Genomic DNA, 25,387 nt, shown 5'->3' on the forward strand with positions numbered 1-25,387 from the left:
GGTTCGTACCCTTCCTTCCAAAAAGTTCAACATACTGTTCTGCACTTTGTTATCAAAATTATGGGTAATATTACTATGCTTGACATTACCGCTGTATCACTGGACCAATGCGACAACCGAAAAAAGTACCCAAATGTACTGCATTCGGTTATATTCGGCTATACAGATTAAGGTACGTTAGAGTACGTTACATTAGGTTCTGGGCGTAAAAACTAAAGTGCAAATAACACCATCTAAATGTGCTAGATAGACACTAAAAAGCACGAATTCTATCTAACTGAGCCAGGGCAAGCCAAAGCTGGTCCCACGTCAACGATGGTGGGTTTAATCGTAAATGAGGGTGCGAAAGCATGTTGGTTTTGGCAATTATACAAAGTTTAATACCATTTGTCATGGTTTCATGCTAGTAATGCTTCACTTATAAATTTACAATACAGCTTATGTACAGCGAATCACAAAAGTATCTCCCGCCTAAGTGCTCTAATTCAGTTACTTAGTGTCCAGGTAATTTGCAGTTGTGATAATGCCTGAGGAGGCGCAACCCAACTTACATGTAACTTGTCTCTGCACAGACAGCAGTCGGTAACACTGAGTCAGTTCTTTATGCAACAAACTGTGGGTAGATGACGCACGAAACATTTCTCCATTCTCAGATGAATCTCTCTGGTTAAAAGCGTGTTTTCCAATGAATGTCATATATTAATCTCAATATTGCTGTGTATAGGGCGGTAGCCAGCCCAGAAATATAGGGAGGGCCTGGTAGAAGTTAGGGCGGTCCGATCCAACCAATTGTAGTTCATTTGTAAGCCTACCGTGAAAAATTTAGAGGGTCCCGGCCCCCTTGACCCTCTTGGATACGAACCTAGCTGTGTATGTAATGTAGTATTTCATTATCTTCTGCAAAAACACCGATCACACATCAATCAAAAAATGCTTTAAGTAGACAAAAATATCAAATCTAGAAAATCTGCAGGAAATAACTTTCTAGATCACTGTTTCCATTGACTGGCCTTCTCCAATGCTCCTTATTCCAACATCTTTTCCTTTCTAGGAAAGAGAACATCTTGCCTGTCGTACTAAGGTGCAATTGAAACACTTGAAAATGTTTCAGCCTTGCCGAGATTCGAACCCGCGTCTACCGAACGGAAGTTCAATGCGCTAACCACTCAACTACTTGTTTTTATTTTTCACGTGCTTGTCTTATACAAATAGTATACCAGAACCGGACTTACTACTGGTGTAATACAATACAATAGTTCTTACATACAAGAAAAGGAAACATGTAATGTACAACAATAATCGCTAAAAATAAAATTAAAAACGAAACGATAAACCTACATCAAGAGTTGTTACTTTTTTTCGAGAAGGAAGGAGTTTACTGCAATACCACTTCTAAAAACCTATTAAAATACTGCCTGTCAACTCGGGGAAAAAGGGCTTTCGACAAGTTAATATTAAAAATTCCAAGTAGGTGCGAGCATCCAGCAATGTCACATGGTACACGCCACAAGGAAAAGCACAGCTTGATGTTTGGTCTGTGGGAAATAACGAAAATCCGGAAGCAAAACATATGATACTGTGAGCTAGTGTGGAGGTCGACAAATTCGTCCTAAGAAGGACGTAAGACAGTTCCAGATAGCTGGAGCACCCACACACTGCCCGTACCAATGGGATAGTGTATCCTCTTTGGCGCATCGAGAACGGAGTGGGTCAGGAACACGTTTCAGCTCAAATAAACGAAAAAGGGCTTTCGACAAATGAGTATTAAAAATTTCAAGTAGGTGCGAGCATCCAGCAAAGTCACATGGTGATGGATAAAAACAAGTGTACACGCCAGAAGGAAAAGCACAGCTTGATGTTTGGTCTGTGGGAAATAACGATAATCCGGAAGAAACACATATGACACTGTGAGCTAGTGTGGAGGTCGACAAATTCGTCCTAAGAAGGACGTAAGACAGTTCCAGATAGCTGGAACACCCACACACTGCTCGTACTGATGGGATAGTGTATCCTCTTTGGCGCATCGAGAACAGAGTGGGTCAGTAACACGTTTCAGCTCAAATAAACGAGCACGCGTAGGGACCAATTAATGCACTTCTTGAAACCATTCAACCTGTAGATATGAAGGTAATACCGGTCGGAGATATTAGCCCATACCTGTGACCACATAAACTGAGGATATCGGTGAGGAATTCGGAGAATAATCTGATTGTTAGGCAACGAAAGAAGGAAGTTATACAAAGTACGAAAATTGTGTCCCGTAGGGCAGAGAACTACAGCGGTGTATGTCCAATAACGTAGTAGTGAAGTTATGTACGCCGGACAACAATCCGCAAAGTTAATAAACGGGAAGCTCACAGGAAATTCATAACTTGGCCAATCCATTGGTATGTGAAGGATTCGTTAATAGCAACTACAGTATACAAATAGACCATAAAAAGAGTTTGACATTTCAATCTGATATTTACGAGACCCAACCTTCCATGTGAACGGGGAATATATTGTCCTGCACATGGAATGCGAAAATAGAAGCCACGCAAAATATTCCATAGGAATAAAGAGTCAAACCGCTTAGCGAATAATTCCGTTAAGGGGAAAATTCGAGCCCGGTAGCACACTTTAGGTGCAATGTAAATATTGATAAAGAGGACGTGATGAATTAACTGAATGCGACGCAAATGCTCAGAGAACAAAAGCTGGTGAATTTGTAACAACAACGGGAACCAAATCTCCTCGAAAAGGGGAGTAGGTTGTGACGTAAACGTGATATCTAGGACATTCAACGAAGTCATGTGAGATAAACACGGCACCCCACGTTCGTTGGCAGGTAAATGGAAACCATTGAACTGTAATAGGTTTGTTTTCTGTACATTATACTGTAATCTGGAAAGTGCAAAACGTTGAACACTACAAAAACCCGCGCCATAAGAACAGGATCCTCTCCTGTGAAGTGACGTCATCCGCATACCCAAATATATTTTAACTCAAAAAACAGGAGGGTCCAGATGGGTGCAAGGTGGCCAACTGTCTGCGTAAAGGATCTAATGCGAGTGCAAAAAGTGCTGCCGACAAAGAACATCCTTGCCATATTCAGCGTTTCAGTGGAATAAGAGGGGACAGGTGTCCGTTAATCTGTATGCGGAGATTGGCCGGGATATATAAATTGTTAATAACTGTGGGGAAGGCTAAAGGAAACCTCCTCACTCCAGCACCTGCAACAAAAATCCGTGACCTAACTGTCGTACGCTTTACTATATCTACAGCTAATGCACCCCCGGGCACCTGCCGAAAATGGAAATAGGAAAAATTACCGCGCAAAGAGTGAAGGGTATATGAAAAATTATGAGTAGAATGAAGTGCAGCCTGATAAGGACTAATGTAGTGACGGATGATTGGCCGAAATCGGGCTGAAAGCACTTTAGTTAACAACTTAAAGTCCACGGCAATAGAGACATAGGTCGATAGTGCTGAACATAATGCGCTGCGCTGAATTTCGGAATGAGGAATTTGATAGAGGTGTTACGACCCACTGCTTCGCCTCGTAACAATGCATTGAATAAAGCGGTAAGATTGGAAGTGAAGTGAGACCAATATTGTTTATAAAACTGGATATGTAATTCATCTTATCTGGGGGCACTGCTTTTGTCCGCCTTAGGACTGCGAAAATTTCCTCCGCACTAATAGGATTGATCAATGTCTGACACCAATCATTCGTCAGATGGTGAGCTAACGTGGACAAAAACTCCGGAGCATATGTGTAGTCTATGCGACGCACACGTGCAAAAACTGTATAGTACTGCGTGAACTCTTGCAAAATCTGCGGACAATTAGTAACATAGTGCCATCTCCCAGAATGAGAGAGTGAATGACGGTGGAACGCTGTTGTCGGAAACTCCAATCAACATGATAAATAGTTATAGTCTCTGGCAGATAACGATGATAAAATTCTTCCGACAAATACGCACTAATCGAAGCATGGGAGTAAATCGTTTCGAATCCGTGTTTGATACTGTAAATGCAAGACAGGTTCTCAAGAGGAGGCCGAGCATTCCAAAATTCACAGAGAGCTTGATATAAAAAATCATTTAAAGGATGGTCGTGTTCCCTCGCGACCCAACCTTGCCATTGAAAAAACTGTGTAATTTGGGATTGTAGTAATTCCGCCAGGTAATCATAGAGGGATAGTACCGCTGCATGCTGCACCAATAAGGTAATCGACGCGAGAATTCCGCTACAACCTGCGGGCGAGACATGATTTCATTATCAATCTTCCAATAGAAAGGACTCCGGTGGCATCAAGAAAGGCATTTTAAAAGCTACTTCAATTGCGCCATGATCCGACAATGTAATCGTATTTTGTTGTATCACTGAAGTGCATAAACTGTCTGAAATGTATGCTCGGTCGATTCTACTCTTCGTCGTAATAGTGCAGTGGTTGAATACTAGCCTTGAGTTTGACACAGGACACGAATAAGCTCTGACTAACTAGGACAAGACGTGGTAGGCATCAGAGAATCTCGAGGATCAACAATTGCATTGAAATCGGCGGCAATTATAACATGAAGAAATACCGGAGGAAGGAAGGAAGGAATGGTAGTTGCATAAAACTCATTCCTCTCTTTTGTACGTGTAAAGCCAGAATGACAATATAATGCTATAAAATAAATGTTCTGAGCGTAAAAACGTATAGCCCTTCCTTCAGGGGTTAACACAACACTATCATAACTTAGACCCTTTAAAACCCAAATCGCGACCCGAGGCACTTGGTCGCGGTTAATACTGGTATATGGTGGATTTTTTACAGAAACTAAAGTATTCGATATTTATAGATTTCGAGGCGCTGAACACGAATATGGCACTTAAAATAAGCTGGTAGCTCAGGGTTACCAGTAAATGTGGAACTTACCTTAAAAAATTCATGTTTTTCATACTTATTTTGTTAGGTTTTACTCAGGAACGCATAATTACGTCCCTTCCTATCGTTGCGGAATGTGTTATACCTCTTTCTATTCATCGATGACCGTACGTTCTGAAACTTTAACAATTATTCCGGTAAACGGTACCGTTGGGAAATTATACGCGTATATCCATATATTTAAAAATATCCCTTTTTTAGAGGAAAATGGGATGTTTTCTGCAAATGTCGTCATGATTGAAGCGAACCGAACTGTGAAAAAATATTACTTCTTCTACGGAATTGCCGAAATTTTCCCTACCTTTACAACATGTACCTTAAAAATGTATTATTGACTTCCGTATGCCGAACAGAACTATAGGACAATACATTCAGACAAAGTAACTATCATTTTTGTAGTCTGTACTGGGGTGGAGGATTTTCCGTACTGAAATATTGCACGAAAAATTTCCTTTCTGCAAAATTCCGACTTTTTTCTGCCTGCAGCTGACAATCCTGTAATAAATAATTGGAAATAATACTGGAAAAGTTATTCTAAGACTGGTAACATTATGTGAAATCAAGAAGACTGGACTGAGAATAAATATTACCCTTTGAACTGAAATACCGCAAATTTCCCCTGTCTACTACATTTTTGGCCAAAAAATAAATTGGTTCTCGGACCTTCGTTATTGCTGCAATAAAGTAAATTGTACACAAATTTATTGCCTAGGTTAAATGAATGCACTCACCTTCAATGAATGCGCCGTTTCTTTGCCTTTCTCTTGTATGTTGTGTCTGGAGCATCCCTCTGTAGCGTCCAGCATAAGTCAGCCAACATTGCAGGTGTCCACCGACCCGTGTATCCATGTTCCATGAGAGAAATATCCCTGTGAAATCTCACGGCGTGTTCATCACTGAAAGCACCATAGTTCTCTGGGAAGACATGTGAGTGAAGAAAATGCATTTTCAGTGTCATGTTGTAGCCAATGTTTTGATAAGCAAGAAATAATTCATCCACAAGGTCCCTGTAATTGTCGGGTCTCTTGTTTCCCAAGAACAATGTGGTCAAATTACGGAAACAACGCCACGCATGCAGCTGTTCAGGAGTTAGAGTGGCCTCAAAGTCAGGGTCATTCAGGAGCTGACGTATCTGTGGATCAATGAATATTCCCTGTTTGATCTTCTCTGTACTTAATCTTGAAAACTTCATGCGCAAATATCCGAATGTTGCTTGATTCGTGTTCACTGCCTTTACAAACGCTGTTATAAGTCCCAACTTAATATGCAGTGGTGGGAGAACTATTTTCTGAGGGTTCACTATATGTTCATTGGCAATATTTCTCGAGCCAGGAAGCAGAGAGGTTCTTAAAGGCCACTCCTTTTGTATATAGTGTTTATCTCTGGCGCGACTGTTCCAATCAAAAATATAACAACAATACTTAGTATAATATCCTTGCAAACCCAACAAAATCGAAATTACTTTGAAATCTCCACATACTAGCCACTCATGCTGATAGTAACTAATGACGCGTAGAACAAATTTCAAAGTAGTGTACGTTTCTTTCGCTAAAGCAGCATATGCGACAGGGATGAACGATCTTTCGTTATTATTATGTAATAGTCTACCATTCAGGCTTGTTTTGGAACCATCTATGAATAGTCTCCACTCGTCCGGTTTGTAAGAAATGTGTAGGGCATGAAACGAACCTTCAATATCACTGCAAAATGTAATGTCACCTTCAGTACTGAAATGGTTCTCAAGTTGTTTCTGACGATCCCGAAAAACTGACGCTCGCACTGTTTCAGTTAGAAGGTTCCACTGTTGCAGTCGTCAGGCTAACACTTCAGCTTTTCACTTCGGGAGGCCTAAATCCCTAATCAAATCACTGAGTTCACTGAAGTATCAACAACGTAAATGAAGGATCAACAATATGGTTTAATGTATGCACTTCTTCGGCTGGATATGTAGGATCAGCATTCTCTCTATCACTGCTTCATGTTGTTGCGTTTGGGGAACAGGAACTGGCAGTCCTTGTCCATGAGGCACAGGGCGAAGTACAGATGGGATGTCAGGGTATTCTATATTTCTCTTCCTTTTGGTATTGATTCGTTTCTTCAAGGGGGGTGTCATAAAAAATAGCAATTAGAAACATGATTGGTGGGTTCACGCCAAATAGCAGGTATGCAAAACTTCATGGAGACGTTTTTCCCATGCATCCAAGGATTTAGTACGGAAGAACACGACGTAAAGCACATATGTGGAGCCCACGATTTGTCTTGGTCTCCCACTCGACAACCGAAATAAAATGAATAGGCTTTCCTTACTGCATCAGTAAGTGGTCGCCTTCTATTACCACAAATAGCGTCTGCACAAATTTAACAAAAGTTATCAGGATTGTTCTTGCTGGTGCGGAGCATTTTCATGAAACCGACACTCGTTCAAATAACACAAACACTCACAGCCTAATTTAAATACTTTTTTGTATATACATTCACTACCAACCACCTCTCAACCAACACACAAATGTAAACAATACAGTAAAAGAGAGCGCGGACACGCGCACGCACGCCACCAACAAGTTTCAGCCTGTCGAATGATCAGATGATTGGATCGTGGGCACATGAGTGAGCTTTACGCATTGTTCCCATTCTACATTTACTGGCTACTCTGAGAAACCAGCTAATTATAAGTGTCCTTTTCGTGTCCAGCGCCTCGAAATCTATAATTATCGGATACTTTCGTTTCTGTAAAAAATAAAAAGTGAAAATTTGTTGACCAGTGAATAGCTTGATAATCGGTAAGAAACCCCAAGGATGTAAGGAGAGAACTTATTTCTTGTAGAAAACAAACGTCTAGTCGGCGGCTTTCGATAAACTGTTGTAGAATGGCTTTATTATGATCGGAACTGATTCTATGAATATTGAGTGATACTAACTTAAATGAATTTACTGTTAACATTATAAAATCACTCAAAAAGAAAACAAAAACAAAAACAAAAGAAATTACAAAGGTGAAAGGGATTCTTTCCCATGAACAATAGTAAAGTGACACATTTTGAAACTTATACAAAACAAACTATGTGAATACTCCTGTAAGAACACACAAAAAATACCAAATACTTCATAACATCCAATGTGGACCAGACCCTGAAAAGCAGGTGTGAAGGTCAATAGCGAAGAGTAAACACACCACGCCTCAGGGTAGTTCCCAGTACGATATAGCCCGATGTTGTGATCGTAATTCGCGTGTTTTGGTTTGGTCTGAACCTCGAGGGTAATCTGCTCCTTCTTTCTTGCAGACGTTCGAGTGAATTTCATTCTTTTTTGTTGGGAAGAAAAATTAGCTTGCACAAAAGTAACAATATGTTCAGCTGAAGACGGGTCATTATTGTCTAATACTTCAGACGAAAGACCAGGCAGCACTCTTAACACTTTCCGCTCCGACGACGAGACGAGTCAAGATCCATAACATGCACAGACGTATCCTGTAAAGGAGGGGGTCTCAGTCCCACTTCAGAATTTTCCATAACTAGGGTATTGTTTGGTAGGGATGAATTCACTTGGAGGAGTTTGTACTAACAGTGGAAACTCGTTGTGATCAGTAAATGAAGGTAAGCCGGAGGAGCTTTGAGCGTGGGCGCAGGGGGCAGTGACAGAGACCGAAGGCGAGCTAGAAGAGGGAAAGGAGCGATGCACTTTGCCAATTTCCCTTATGTGTAGAGGCGTCTGTTCAGGACCAGCCGTAGCTGGTTTTGCATTCTTGAATGGACACGTGTCAATCGTGTGAAAAGTGCTTTGACACACAAGCACACTCACCATACTATTACTTGTATTAGACTACTTTGCGCACTTGTACTACGTATTAATTGTATTAAAACTATTACTTGTTTTACACACGCGTCTAAAACAAGTAATAGGCTGCCCTTCATAAGACACACTCACCATACATATATCCTTATGTATTTTCATATGAACAATACGTACCCACTGTCTATTCCAGGGAGAAAAGGGGAGCTCCATAGTTGTGGTTCCACTTTGCGCACTTTATCATAAGTTTTTAAATGCTATTCTAGTAATGATAACGTCAAGAGGATAATCATATATACGCACCAACCGAATGGGGTCATCAGCAGGGACGATCCTGACTGTCCTTCTTTCCCCAGACACATGCGTGAATTCTACAATTGGAGAACCTGTTGTTGCGAAATGTTCATAGGATTGTAAATCTTTAAACTTAATATATATGCTATGATTTCGCATGTAACTGGATCGCATACCTGTTATCCAAGATACGAGGAAACTTATTTTCCAACCACTGATATACTTGGTTAGCATTAGGTTTCACAGTTCTATATCTTAGGTCAAATATTAATTGAAATTGTAAGTCCTTCTTATATTCCATAGTACTACAAAATAGTAAACTGCAAAACACTGTACACACATGTTGCTATTCACCAACCACACTAAAGCACTAAACTTGGGAAGAAGCACGAATCTTTCCAACTAACGTAAGAGTAGCGATATCAGGCACTCAAATGGGACCAACACTACTCACGATGTGACCTACCGTGCCATTTTATCTTCCACACAAACTAATACCTAGTTAATATCCTTTCATGGGAAAATATAAACAAGATACTAATTCTTGTGTGAGTGTCTTAATGCCTTACTCGAAATTACCTTGTTTAACTCAAAAATAATTATACAGATGTTCCTCAATGAGGAAAATATCACGACACGTTCTTCAAGTTGTTTCTATGTCATCGGTTTCAGGGATGGTCCTGACTTACATTACATTTTTCTTTAACATTACTTAAATTTCCAAAGAAGAAAAGACGACAGAAATTATTGTCATTCTTTGAATTGTATCAAGTGTAGAAATAGACTGTTCTATGTTTATGTTCCATAACTACTAGTTTATTTTCCTATATTCAATGAGGAATTTGTTGCAAATTGAGTCGGTGGCACTAGACGAGTGACCTCGAGCGTTCGGATTCTGATCATTATGCGCAATCCACTAGGAGTTCGAATTCTTCTGAAGAGCAAGGTCGGAATTTTAACTGTCCTCAATATTTCTATAATGTTTGGAATACGTCGAAATCATATAAGGTGTCAGTGGCGAACAATACTCCGGTTGATGGGATTTCTTTAAAACATGCGGGAGCAGGAAACTCCCATTGCAGCTACCTGGGTTCAAATCTGGTCATGACAATAATTATTTTTCTGTATTGGAAGGTAGTGTTTATTTAATTGAGATTGTAATTATGTTATTCATTTATTATTATGATTATTACTATTATTATTATTACCACACAAGGAAGAAAAGTAACATAGTCGAATGTATTCATAGAAACAGAAAAGATATACAGCATGTCAGAAGTTTTGTATGTTTAAACATGAACGCAATGATATTATTAGGTTTGTAGATTTACAGATAGAATTATCATATTGTGACAAGAAATAGAATATAAATATTTGTTAGCTGATAACAGTAATACATTTTGTTTCGTCCTTTTTCTAGGTAGAAAGGTGAGGTGAGATCTTAAATACGATCATTCTCGTAATTGCAGTTAAAAGTTACATCACTATTTTCAATTTGTGCACAGAAAGGAAAAATTCTTTGGACCTCAATTTTTGCACGTAATGCAGCAGTATGGAAGTGTTTAGCCCTTATGTATTCATCAATTCTTGTCCAAACAAGTTTGTTCCCAGAGAGTTACAAATGAAGTTCGATGCGGATGACGTAATTCTGTGTAGCCGGCATTTCACCTGTGAAGGAAGTCGTCTCAACTCTTAGATCCATAAAAATTGAATATTTTTCATGTTAGTAAACATCAGAAGTATGAATATTTCAAACTATAGATATTTTCTTAATTTTCACAGCCAGAATCGAGCCAGTAACCCCAACATTATGAAGCTAACGTTTAAGCCACTATTCTAATATATCAAGGTTCTGGAAGAAGGAAAAAACTGAATGTCCACTGAATTCAGTAATTTCACACTTTTACAACTCCAGTGTAATAATGCTGAGACTTTCTGATTTCAGTGATCATAACATAGTAAAGTGTTATACATTGAGAATAGTCCACAGAATTCAACTTTAAATTGACAACTCACATGTGCGGAGGCGCTGCCGTATGCTCTCGCCTCGGGCTCGGATTTTTCATGGCACTTCATTGGGTAGTTACTCATATTAATTAGTTTGATTGGAATTTATAGGGTGTTTCACAGCATTACAAGATTTAAAAAAAACGTTAACTAATTTAACGTTGCTTCCCAAGTACCTTGTCCGCAATAACTTTCTCTCAATTTTAGTTCCTTTTAGTAACTCTTTAAGAACATAGACAAAAATACAAAAACATTGAGGACAGTAAAATTCACAGATACTATTCGCGCGTTTTTTCGTTGATTGAAATAAGACAATAATATATGGTGAATATGCAATATTTTTTCTTCCATCTTATATGTGTTGTCATATCCAGAGTTGGAGTGGGTTAGTGGGTCAAATAGATCGAATTTTCTGAGTGAGCCAGTGGATTAACAGCTTGTGGCTGTCATTTGCTGTAACTGAGAAACTTCCAGGTTTCACGGTCTTCCGCCAATATTTTCCACTTGATGTAAAACATTTTATGTTTTCATATCATCCATTAATTGTAGGTTACTTCGCCTGTTCTCTCTCTTTGCTACCACCATACCCTCTAGCACGTCCTTCATTATACAGTTCGATCTTATCTAGTGTTCCAACCAGTATCTCTTTTTCGTCTTAATAATATCTAACATAATTCTTTTCTTCTGTAACATTTCTAACATCCTATCGTTCGATTTCCACTCGACCCAGCTGATTCTCTCCATTCTTTCCCACAGCTACATTTCGAAAGCTTCTAATTATTTTACATCATTTTTACGTAATGTCCGTATTTCAGACTCATAAAGAACAATACTCTAAACAAAGTATTTCATGAGTCCTTTCACCAACTCTTCATTCAAGGACCCACAATATAGTATTTTGTCCTCCTTAAGTCTGGAAGAAAGTACAATAGCGTTGGGCCTTAAATGCAAAATAAATAAAGTGGTTCATAAATTATGTTATATTTATATATTCATTAATTTGAAAGAACATCGTCATTGTGATCATTGCGATAATAATCATTGTCACCTGAATGGCGGAAAGAATTTGCGGGCACGTTAACATTAGTACAGCACAAATAATATTATTGATGAAATAAATCTAAGATGAAATAAGATGAACGAAAACAATATTGAAATGAGATGCACTGCGTCGAGAAATGCCGAAAAGCAATTAGATAAAAGCCAAATAAATTTGGAAGTAAAGAGAAGGTGTTAAAAGTTTGTTCATTTGAGATACATGGAAGTATCATTAATGGGAGAATACATCTGCTCCAAGCAACATACCAATTTTGTCTGCCTGGAAGTAATACTATCTACTAGTTGAATATCCTTATGTAAATTCCAACTATCATAATTGATTAATTGTGCCGGAAAGTTGTTAGAAATGCAAAATAAAGCTAGACAATTCATTGTTCTTGAATACTATGGTACTCTTAATGTTAACTGGATATTTATACAATGCTTAGTTTCAGAAGACACATCGTTCATTCCTTGTATAAGAATGCAATGCTCATACTAGGTTAATTTCTATATCTTCTGTCCCAAAGCTTAATAGAGAATTGTCTCAAATAACTCGACACTGATTTGATACACCACTATTATACTTTACATACAAACTTTGTTATTAGTGTAAAATGACGAATTAATTTTTTCAAACTGCAATAAGAACCTTGTGATCTTTCTAGTCTATCATTGATTGATTCTGATTGAACTGAGCTATCCTTGTTACTTACCAAATCCTGAGTCATAAAATGCTCATAACTTAATTCAATTTATAGTAATGGATTATGTTTCTTACAACATTTAAATAAACTTATCTTGCAATTCTTAACAAAATGATCACCATGCAGGAAGTTTATACATAATCTTTGCGAACAAATCTTGCTTTTCATTACTATTAGTATAAAAAAACGATATACACCGAAACAAAGTATGATTTTGGTTATAAAACATGTATAGTTCCTTTGCTATTACTAAATATGTATTACTATTCTGATGAAACTTTTTTGACTTATCTCGTATACAGTGTTGAATTCAGACATTTTCACCCGGGGGAATGTCAACTCCTCGGGGGGTGTTGTTTTTTCTGTATTTTTGCAAGAAAGCAGCATATTTAACAATTCCATTCACATGCACATCTTAGCTAATATTGAGACTAATTGCTGATACATATTCAATGTGACATTATATTTAGAAAAAAAAACAATCGTTCAATTTTATCTAAAACATTAAATAAAGACTGGCAAAAATATTTTAGACTAAACTTTAACTACTATTTACAGTAGCTAGTTGTTTGTTAGTAATGTAGAAGTTTTTTTTAAATTAACTCAAATATTTTTTTGTTCTAAAACAAACATACATAGGAATATCTTAACAAAAAGTAATCATTCTTTTTCTCACTTCTGATTCTAAATCAAGTATATTAGCCTTGGTTTCTTTACTGCATACACATCGATAGTGTAGTTTATGAAATCTTCAGTAGGATTAGTGCCGTGTCGTGGAAAATCAGCGCTTGGGGCGAGAGTATACGACGGCACGTCCGTACATATGAGTGAGGTCCACAGACCAGTTGCGAAAGGTGAGAAAATTTTAAAAAGTACGAGGGTCACTACGAAAGTTTTGAGATGTGAAATAAATTACATACTTAAAATCAATTTAACACTTACATTTTCTCAAAATATTCACCATTACACTGTACACACTTTGGCATCACTGCTTCCAAAAGTGGTTTTCGAGGAAGCAAGTCTTGTTTTTCAAGTGTTGAAAGTTCATTCTCGTAAGCCACTACAGTTTCTTCAGGGCTGCAAAATCTCTTCCCACACATGCGATCTTTTATCATGGGTAACAGAAAAAAATCACACTGGGCCAGGTCAGGGCTATACGGCGGATGAGTCATAAGTTTGACCTACGTAGATTCTAAAAACTGAATTGTGATGTTGGCCGTGTGTGCGGACGCGTTGTCATGATGAAGCAGGATCCCACGCAATCCAGTTCTTGGACGCCGTTCCCGAAGCTTCTGGAACACTTATGTTAGGCAAACAGTGGTGTACCACTGAGCAGTAACAGTCCTTTGTTCTTCAAGTGGAACAGTTACAACATGGCCAGATTTGGAGAAGAAAGTTGCGACCATCTTCTTCCCCACACTTCGCGGTCGCTTCACTTTCGTGGGTGGATTTTCGTCTTGAAAGATAGAAACTGTAGACTGGCGTTTATTTTCAGGGTCAAATTCATAGATCCAAGTATCATCACCAGTAACAATGTCAGAGACGCGTCGAGAATTGCCTCCATCAAATCTTGCAAACATTTCTTCACACCATTCCACACGCATGTGCTTCTGCTGTTCAGTCAAAGTGTGAGGCACCCAACGAGATGAAACCTTCCTGAGCCGAAGATGATCATGAAGAATTTTTGTTACTGCTGGCGATCCAATGTTCACTGTAGATTCAATGTCCTTGAAAGTTGTTCGAGGATTTTCTCGAATCATTTGTTTTCATCTGACACAGATATTGCCGGACGACCAGCTCTCTTTTCATCTTTAAGCGATGTCCGGCCTCTTGTGAATTCACCAAACCACCGAAAAATTGTAGCACGGGAAGGAGCAAGGTCCTCATATGCCCTCTGCAAACGGTCAAGGCTTTGTGCCTCGTTCAAACCACTTTTGAAATCGTAAAGGATCATTGCCCGAAAATGTTCCATTACGAGCTCCATTCTAGACAGCCGAATACTGCTCACATCAACAAACAAATGAAGGCGATACGGCTACGCCGATAAGCGAGGCGAGTTGAAACTTACATCGCTTCTTCGCTCTAGATACCACTACCGAACGCAATTGTTGGAATTCAAATACTGTGCTACAACAATGCATATCTTAAACTTTCATAGTGACCCTCGTAAACCCTGCTTTTCCTTGATTTTGAGCAATTTTTATTACATTTTTCCTTTCATTTTATATATGTGCACATGCCCACATGTGCACATGTGTTTCATTCCCTCTTTTTTCTTTCCTTCTTTTCTTTTTTTTTACCCTCCCGAATCGTGCGCCCCTTTCTTCGGTGCCCGGGACAGTCACTCCGCTTGCCCCTCCTTCGTCACCTTCAATAGCAATCTTTTACTTATATAGTACTATTATATTGATAAATTCTATATAAATCTTTAACCCAAGAGGGATAACTGTTCTTCCCTGATTTCTCTAAATGACGCCCTCTGAATCTCACCCTTCAACTGACTTATTTTTCGTTAAAGAAAGGTGTGTTTACTTTAACAATCGTAAAACACATTTACGTCTGTTACTTCCGATACGAGAAATGAAATTTAGACGCTGTATTTCAAATAATGCAAGAACTGTACATTTTCAAGAACTGGAGTCTGCTGGTATCAGAGATCATATGGAATGATCGAAAGATCTTCCCTATCTTTCCTTTCCTGTCTCAATCTGTGCTAGTGCTACATACTAATAGGCCTATATAATATAGGGCGGGATAATAGTACCTACTAAAATACAAACTTTCTTCAACAGTTTACAATTTCATGTTCTGTCAAACTGGGCCATAGCGTTAAGAAATACAGGTTTTATTGACTATTAGGTATTTTATCTTAGATGTTACATGTTTAATATTTATATAGAATGGGTCTGCGTCATTTATATGTATATTGAGAGATCGGATTTCGTCTGCACGTGCACGGAAAGAAAAACAAATAATTGGGTGAAGTAATTTCTACATTTGTGACTGAAATTTTGGGAGTTTCTCCGAGGGGGACATTCCCCCCGGGCTATCCCCTGAATTTATCCCTGCTCGTATATCAATCGTTTTTGTTTCTCGTTTTACCATCACTACTATGTATCTTGACGCTTTCAAGCGCTTGACATTTGTCTTGTAAAACCGAAAATAGTTCCAAAAACGGGGGAAAAGTTACAGTTTTATTTTATTATAGTAAACAGTCGTTGTGTTAGTTGACACACCAATATTTTAGTATGTTATGTCTATACACACTTGATAGTGTAATCTCCCGTCAACTCTCAGCCAATATATTTCCACATCTAACAGGATTCTTTGAAGTGACAAGCCAGAACTGAAGTTTTGTGAGTGTATATGAGTTCTACGATTATAAATCTGACAATTGTTCAGCATGATTTTCGTCCAAAACCATAGCAATAAACCTTCTTTCTATTCATCGGAGCATTACAACATGATATGCCACATTAAAAGAAACGATATATGTATGAGGGACAAAACGGTGGAACACTTTGTAATGCGATGATGGCTTTATACACACTCTGTACTTTTAAATTAGTTAGTGCAACATAGGTTTCATTAGCTTAAAGAATAATAATTTTAAACATTTTTCTGAGCTTGAGTAAAGAGAGTTTTGTAAAACATCAACTTTAGATTTACAAAATTTATTTTTCAATAACTACAATATGAGAATTAAACTATCTCATCCTCCAAAAGGATTATTTCAAGATTTTAGTACCATGGTTTTGTATAATATCAATTTTCATGTTTACAAATTTTATTTTTCAATAATTGCGCATAACATTAAATTGTTTTCGTCTCGGAAACTACTTCTCAGAATTTTAATATAGTTTAACGCAATATCGGTTTGCTTAATGAGATTTTGTACAGCATCAATTCAAAATTTTCAAAAGTACCTTTCTCGGAAACTACGCATGACAATTAAATTGTTTGGTTCCTTAAACTGTGCATGAATGTTTGTTTCACGTTTCAGTAAGATGTTTCTAGTACAGTATCAATTTCTAAGCTTTCATAAAATTTCAAAAACTGCTCATGAGTTTTAAATTTTTTTTCTCGGAAAGTATGTATAAAATTTTATTTTGACGACTGGGCATAAGGAACGCTTCTGTTACATGACAATACAAAATAATGTTTTCTTTTTCAAATTGAAGCTCGGAACTTCGTAATTTCTTATAACACAACATAACTTTCAAAGTAGCGTGTAAGAGTAAAGGGAGTAAATGCTTACTACAGTGATTATCGTTCTTCTCTGTCATATACTTGTTTACCATATAACACGCATTCCAACTTTTTTTGAGAAAACATTTTAAAATATGCGTTCTCTCTCAGCAGACTCTCACTTCAATTACATATGTATATTTAAAGTAAATATCTTCGTTGAAAATTTTAAGTTTAGATGGGAATGGAGAGATTTTCACATTCGACCTCGGATTTGTTCTTGGTACAACCTACTTCAAAAATCCGGATAAACGAAATAACTCCTAAAAAATACATGAAGTATGTCAAGAATTTTAGGTTGGTTGGTTGGAACCAACAGCTGGTTTGGAACCAACAATCCAATATGAAATTATATCCCGAGTATGAGTCATCCTGTTTCCGTCGCTATAAACAGAAACTTAGTTAAAAATTAAATTGAGTATATGATATTTATTATTATACACATGCTTCTTTCCAAATGGTTTCTATAGTTTTATTATATTGATTCACTACACGGTATAGTTCAATAAAGTACAATCAGAGTCATAAATGCATATAGTATCTAATCTTACAGTATAGAGTTTAGATAGGAGTAATGAAACCATATAAAATTCCTTTCATCGTTATACTTTACCTGTGCAGTATACAAATATATCCGATCGTTTTTATCTAATGTTTTATCAACCATCTTCTGAGCCTACCCTTAACTACACAATGTTCAATGAATTAAGTGTTCTATTTGAGGTACGTATCCACGAAAGATTTCCACCGTGTCCGAACCCGGACTCCTTCAAAAATTTTGTCATACTTTTCTAGACTTTCCTATCAAAACTATAAGTACTATGTACTATGCTTGGTTAGCAAAGAAATAATTGATGTAGCCTGTCGCATAGGCAGGCAGACTTACATATGGTCTTGCGATATCACGTTAAGTATTTTATTTTAGTACACAGTGGTTAACAGAATTGGAGGGGAGACATATATTCTTTTTAGTTTTCTTTATAGCTATAGAGAAAACTCACTCGAATTATTAAACTTACTGCAGCTAAATGTATGAAGATCTATGGCTAATCAGGAATAGTATGTTCAACTTCTCACTGTATTAGCTCTCAGGAGTCATTATTTCATACTTGCTGAACACCAGTTCACTACTTCGAGGCAAAGGGAGATGATGATGATGATAATGAACGAATTGGTAGGATGAAGAAAGGGAAAGAAACCAAACAGCATGAGAAAAACCATTAATGGTTGTTGTTGCCCACCACAAAGGTCACTTGGTGCTAGCTAGAATGAAACCAAGGACCCCACGAACCGGATGAAAAAGTTATATACTGTCACCAGAATCCTTCACAATGGTGGATAAACGCCAGGTAATATTAATGATTCAATTGGGAGTAGAACCAGGGACCACGCATTAGGAAGTCGTGTGAACTAACAATTCCGCTAAGCAGATAAATATTTGTTAAAGAAAGGAATAATCTGGTTCTTTTTAAAATAAAATAAATAAAATCTTTAAATTTTATTAGGCATGTTATGCCCATAAAGCTAAGGGAGACGAATTAGTAAAGCAAGTGAATGATGATGGAATAATTAGTAGAATGAAAATGTGGGAGAACGGGAGTATCCTGAGAAAACTTACGGACATGATGTTGTCCACCACAAAATTATTGTTCGGGTATCGGACCTGGGACCCCAAATACCAGAAGTAAGTGCTCAACTACCGTGCCAAACACCGTTCGTTTTTAAATGCTCTTAGTCCCATCCAAAAACGATACATTTTGAAGTTAATGCTGAAGATAATAGCCTCTCACACCAGAAGAAGAATAATTCAGTCGATAAACAATTTGTTGAAATGTTATGTGAGTTTAAAAGATGTTTCTAGAAAGCTAGTTTTGATTTTAACAAGACTTAACATGACTTACCATACAATAATTATAATGAATTATAACAGGATTCGTATTATTAGGAATCACAAATGAAATATACTGGGTACTGGCATAATGAATTTTTGATGTTACTACATAATAACAGGAGGTAGCTGGCGAAAGGGCGTAGGCCCCTAATATACGCCACTGGTCCAAAGTGTGGATTTATGCATATACTTTGAATAGTGCAGTTAAGTAAAATATACCAATTTCAATTACTGATCTTACAGTACATTTCTGTCTAAAGCAGAACCAGTTGTTTCTGTTGTTTTGTTACCTGCAATGTGACTTAACTTTTCTCCTTCTATTCTAGGAGAACTTGTGCTAGGGAAAGAGATATGACTGAATGGTGTTGTTAGCAGTTTGTTTGAAATAAGATCCTCTAATTATTCTTTCTTGCACTAGATAAAGAACATATTTCAAACTTCAGTATTATGACTTTTTTATTATTAAAAAAAGCAAAGTATCACACACTAACGCAGCTTCTACACCGAAGTCGCCAAGATCTGCTCAGCAAATTCACCGTTCTTACGGATTTCTTCTCAAAACCATTACCATGAAGTCAAGAAACTTTCCACTACTTCACTACTTCATTGCTTGTTGAAATATACATTTTTATTAATCTTGTTTTATCTTTTATTGTTTTGTTTTGCACCCACTTAAACATATCAATAAATAAATAGATCTACATCCTATAGCCCATCTGCCAATGAAACAAATAAATGAATACTCATGTCGCAAGAGAAGGTGTACTATCTGCGGGCATCTTCAAACGGAAATTAAATTGGACTTAAAAAGAATCTTTTTGCAGCATCCCCATCTTCGGATGAGAATAAAACTACACTTCGAAAACAGAGAATATAACACGCAGAATGGATGCTAACTTAGAAAAAATTAAACAATGTGTTTTTAACCTATACCCCAAACTAATATAGTAAGAATCAATACGTTTTAGTATGTGAACCTTCGTCTGTGAACACTGACTCTCTATCATTTCGCAGTTTCGATTGATTGCAGTATACTGATGTTGGAAGCTACTGTGGAAGCTAAAGTAGAGCGGCAAAGAAAAAAGTGATGTTTGAGTCAAAGAATCAAATTCGAGAATCTACTTGATTTATATGTTTTATATGCCCGTACATGTCATATCAATGGGATTTTGAATATCTCTTTTTTATTAGTTCGTTTGTTTGTCCGTTTGCCAATCAACAAGATGAATACACACTTATCCCTACTGTTCAATGCATTGGTACAACGTTTCAAACTTACGGTTTCTAACACAGTCTATACGTAATTTAAGAATTTTCTTTCTATCTAAAAGATAAAACTAATTTACTGAAGAGTGATAGTAAAAATATTCAATTTTCTCGAAAACGTCTCTATTTTGTATCTATTTTCTACTGAATCTATTAATAACAACCTTTTTCAACGGTATAGGTTAGTCATGTGTAACAGCCAGTCCTTGGGTCTCTCCTAACTCACTGAATTCTTTTATCCTGTCCGTCTAACCCGATATTTTAAATGTTGTTCTCGAGTGATCTTTAACTGAGTTGAGCATTCCAGAATAAATTGTATCCACATTGAAAATACCTTCTTCCTTCGGCATTTACCTTGTTAACCTCCGTGAGCTTTTCATCACGGAGATAATGGCTTATGAATAGTTTGATTTAGGTTAAGTTTTGTTCACTTACCGTAGTATATTAATTAAGAGTGGCTTGGCTTATCGAAATTTAAGCTCCAGCTTGGAATATTCAATATACCACTGAACATTGAGAGACTATTTCAGAATAAAAAGAGTCGAGCAGTTTCGTACTAGAACGATAATTAAATTCATTTTTCTTTTCCATTTAAGTAATTAACCGTTAGAAAGTTATTGTGTTGTGATGTAAGTATAATATCAATTTTCTACAATGAATATGGCTATTCAACTCTTGTGAATGTATTATACATTTTATCCTACGATCCCAGTATTTCTCTATGAAAATCCCTAAGTGGGTAATTTGCTCTTGGAGGTAAGTTCTTTACGGATGATTTTTCTCTAAAACTACTAGGTCGATTCTGTTCATTTTTCTCAAATAAGTATATGATTACAAACCCTATGTCATAGTGTAGTAAGTGATTTTGTGAAACATCCGCAATGCATAGCTTATTCTTGGAGCTAAGTTTTCTGGATTATTTCTTCAAACACATCTTTACGTGTTTTTGTTTATATTTCAAAAATATATAATTTGTTGTTAAGCCTACAATGTGCCGAAAGTAGTTTCTCGCTGATGGATACACAAAGGTCAGTTTACGCTTGAGGGTTAGTTGTTTTGAGATAGCAATACGACACAGTGATTCTGTCCATATTTGAAAAATAAGTATCTTATTAACAACCAAATAATTTTGCCTAATCCATATCTCTTGGAAATTTCGAAAAGGCATTGTCCCTTCTTTCGAATGTTCCTTTTTTATTTTTGGAGGATTTCAAAAAACCTTTTTAAGTAAGTTTTATTGTTTCTTAGCTTATAAACAATTATTTCATTAGGAACTCTGTGATGTGGTATACGATGTTTCTCGATGAAAACGTGCAGAAGGGATGATTTAATCTTGAGGATGAGCTTCTTTTCAGATGATTTACCACAAAATTTCTCTGACACGTGTTGATATATTTTATAACCAAATGAAGATTTGATTAATAACTCTAAAATATCAAACACATAATTCCGAATTAGAAAATCCGTAACAACCGCTTTAATCTGTCTTAAGAAAGGAGGAGTATTCTTTCAAGTTTTCGGAAGTGTAAAGCGCCTCCTATATTTTATTTTCTGTAATTATTTTTCTGAAATATTGCAACCGTGTAATTACAGTAACAATAACTGATTAATTATAATCGTTATTAATTAATTATTGCATCTGTTTATCTGCATTGTTTAAGTGTTCTATATAATATGATGAATTTATAATTAACATATCAGTTATGAAGACTGTATAAAACACTTTTTAAACAGCTCTTAATACGACTTTACAATTCAAGAGGCACTTATTTCACACTTGGTAAATTTGTACCAAATTCAGCCCTTTTATCATTTATCGACCCGTTGGTACCACGGTGCCAATTTAGGATCCTTTTGTGAAAACGTTGGTACAATTCTACCCAATTCAGTACAATTTAACAAATACTTGTCACGTTTTCAAAAGTATCAGTATGACTTTTACCATATGTCACTTTACTCATGCTGTGTGATGTCATGAGGAGCGAATTCGGAGATGATTGACTTGTTCCTTGTTTTATATTTTTTTCATGTATGGCCATAATACCATTTTGTTTTATTGGTCACTTTAAAATAGAGGCGCTTTTGGTTTCCTCACAATACATACCGAAGCCGATAACTGTTTTCTGTTTTAATTTGTGACCTCTGTTATACTTCCTAAAGTTTCATCTACTTCCGCAGTTGTTTGGGGTCCTCCCAGTGGCATAGTAAGAAGGTGAGCAGGGTAAGCATTTCTTACGGGAGCAGGACGTTTCGGTATATTAGGGGGCGCCCCAGGATTTTAATAAAAAAGAAGCAAATTATATAAATGGAGTCTCCAGTTTTCGTGGTATTCAAATCCAAGCGTGGCAAGAATAAAAATTCCTGCTCACATCGCTCGCAGTTTATTACATTTGTGTATCAAATTATTGGCATTACTGTAAACTCGTCGAGGCTATATCATGGTATGATTAAGAAATTAATCCTCCTGTATTTATACGATAATAGTGCTATATTACATGTACTGAGCTTACTAACTATAAATAAAATAAATCTGCGCAACAGGCTTTCCACAATAAACCACTTTGTGACTTTGTGACCACTAGGATCTGAAGTGAAACGAGTTAAAAAGTACTGCAATGAGGCCCAGCACAATTACAACGTACTGCGGCTACACAAACCCAAGCACAAGTAACCAAAGGTTGGCGTAACGGGCAACTGCCAGGGACTCTAACGTCAGGGGGCTCAAAAACGAGCACCCCAAAATAAATATTCGAACGTATTTTGAACATCACTGTAATAAAATGTAAAATATAGGCTACTACCAGGGGGGATGGGTGCGAGGGCAAAGACTTATTGCCAGGGTAAAAATTTTACCTTCGTCTGCTTCTAATGTTGACTAAGATGACATAGTGTTAAATGGATGAGTAAAGTTTAGACTCTAATCTCAACATTATCGGAGCGTAATAATTAGCTGATCTTCATAAATACTGATGGCAATAATACTTACGCTATTTTTGTTCACGTGATAACTTTTTTCAGTTAGCGAATTTTTAACCATGCTTTAACGCAAACACAAATTCTCGTTGGCAAAACTGTTCAACTGTTCACTGTTCACTGTTTTATGTATCTTTTCTGCTAGTATGGTTTTGGTATAGAATCTTTGCAATGACATATAAATTATAGACTTACTTGAGTACACACTGTTTTTTTTTTTTCAGAATATTCAGCACTTGATTCAACGTGTATGTGTTTGCTTTTTTATATAAGATTTCAAGCCAAAATTCCCAGTACACTATTTCTTTCTCGTGTCCTCCATGCGCGGCTCGGATGCTCCCAAATAGCATCATTTGTTTCCAGGTATAGTCCGAATTACGAATTTTCCACACAAAGTTAGTAACGTTATGCGGTGCAACGTCACAGAATGAATGTTCAAGAGCATTTTTAAGAGTCCAACACACAGAATGAGTAACGTGCGATGTAGGAAAAGTCTTACTGACACTTTTGTAAATGTCACAAGTATTTGTAAAATGGTACTGAATTGGGTAGAATTGTACCAACAAAATGACAGACAGGGCTGAATTTGGTACAATTGTACTACGTGTGGCAACGATGTTTCATAGTTATAACTACAAACTAAAAAACAAAAGAAATTGACAATTTCATCATATGCCGCTTTCCAAATTGGGTTTCTATATTTTATTGTCTCTTTCCTATAACGGTATAGATTAGTAAAGGACAATCTGACTCACAAATTCATACAGTATCTCATCTAGAGTATACAATTTAGACAATAGTTATAACTGCATATAAAATTCTTTTTATCCTTCTGCTTTAGTTGTGCAGTATACGTAAATGTCCAATAGCTTTTATCTACCGTTTTACCAACCATCTTTTGAGCCTACCCTTAACTACACAATGTTAGAACGTCCCATTTTTTATATCAGATACGTATCCGTGCGAGATTTCCACCAGTTCCGAACCCCCACTCCTTTAAAACGTTCGATATACATTTCTAGACTTTCCTATCAAAACAATAGTTACTGAGTAGTATGCTTGGTTAGCAGAGAAATAATTGATTAGCCTTTCGCACGTCCATGCAGACTTCCATGTGTTATTTCGATATCACGTTAAGAATTTTATTTCAGTAGACAATGGTTAACAGAATTGGAGGGAAGTCAAATATTCTTTTTAGTTTTATTTATATTCATAGAGAAAACTCACCCAAATTATTAAACTTACTGCAGTCAAAAGCATGAAGATCTATGGGTAACCAGGAGTAGCGGGTTCAACCTCTCAGTGTATTAGCGTTCATGAGTCATTATTTCTTACTTGCGAAACCTCAGTTCACTACTTCGAGGCAAAGGGACATGATGATAATGAACTCAATGGTAAGATGAAGAATGTGGAAAGAAACCAGAGAGCATTAGAAAAACACTTTATCGTGTTTCTTTCCCAACATAAAGCTCATTTGGTGGGAGATGGAATCAAACCAAGGACCCTACATACTGAACGAAATTTTTATGCGCTGAGTCACCGTTGCTATTCACAATGGTGAGTTAAAGCCAGGCATTGCTAATGATTCAATTGGAAGTAGAACCAGGGATAAGGTAATAGGAAGTCACGTGGACTAACAATTGCGCTAAGCAGATAAATATTTTTAATGAAAGGATTAACCTGTATCTTTTTAAAATGAAATGACTAAGATCTTTAGATTTAATGTGCCACGTTATGCCCGTCAACCTATGGGAGACGAATGACTCAAGTAATTAATGATGATGGAATGACTAGTAGAATGAAAATGTGGGAAAACGGGAGTATCCTGAGAAAACCTACCGACATGATGTTGTCCACCACAAACTTACTGTCCGGGAACCGAACCTGGGACCCCACATACCAGGAGTAAGTGCTCTACTACCGAACTTTTGGTGCCCAATCGTATTTTTAAAAAGCTCTTATTCGCACCTGAAAATGGCACATTTTGAATTTAATACTGACGACAATAGCCTCTCCAACCAGAAGAAGAATAATTCAGTCTATGGACAATTTGTTGAAATGTTACGTTAGTTTAAAAGATGTTTGTTCGAAGCAAATTTTTATTTTAATATGACTTAACATGACTGACCATACAACAATTGTGATAAATTATAATATAATTCGTATTACAATCTGTTACAATCAAATTTTGATCTTACTATAAGAGGAGGGAGCAGGCTTAAGGACGTTAGCCTCTTTCCTACGTCGCTGGTCTACAGT

The sequence above is a fragment of the Thermobia domestica genome, chromosome 15, assembly GCF_964235325.1.
Source record: "Thermobia domestica chromosome 15, izTheDome1.hap1.1, whole genome shotgun sequence".
Lineage (NCBI taxonomy): Eukaryota > Metazoa > Arthropoda > Insecta > Zygentoma > Lepismatidae > Thermobia > Thermobia domestica.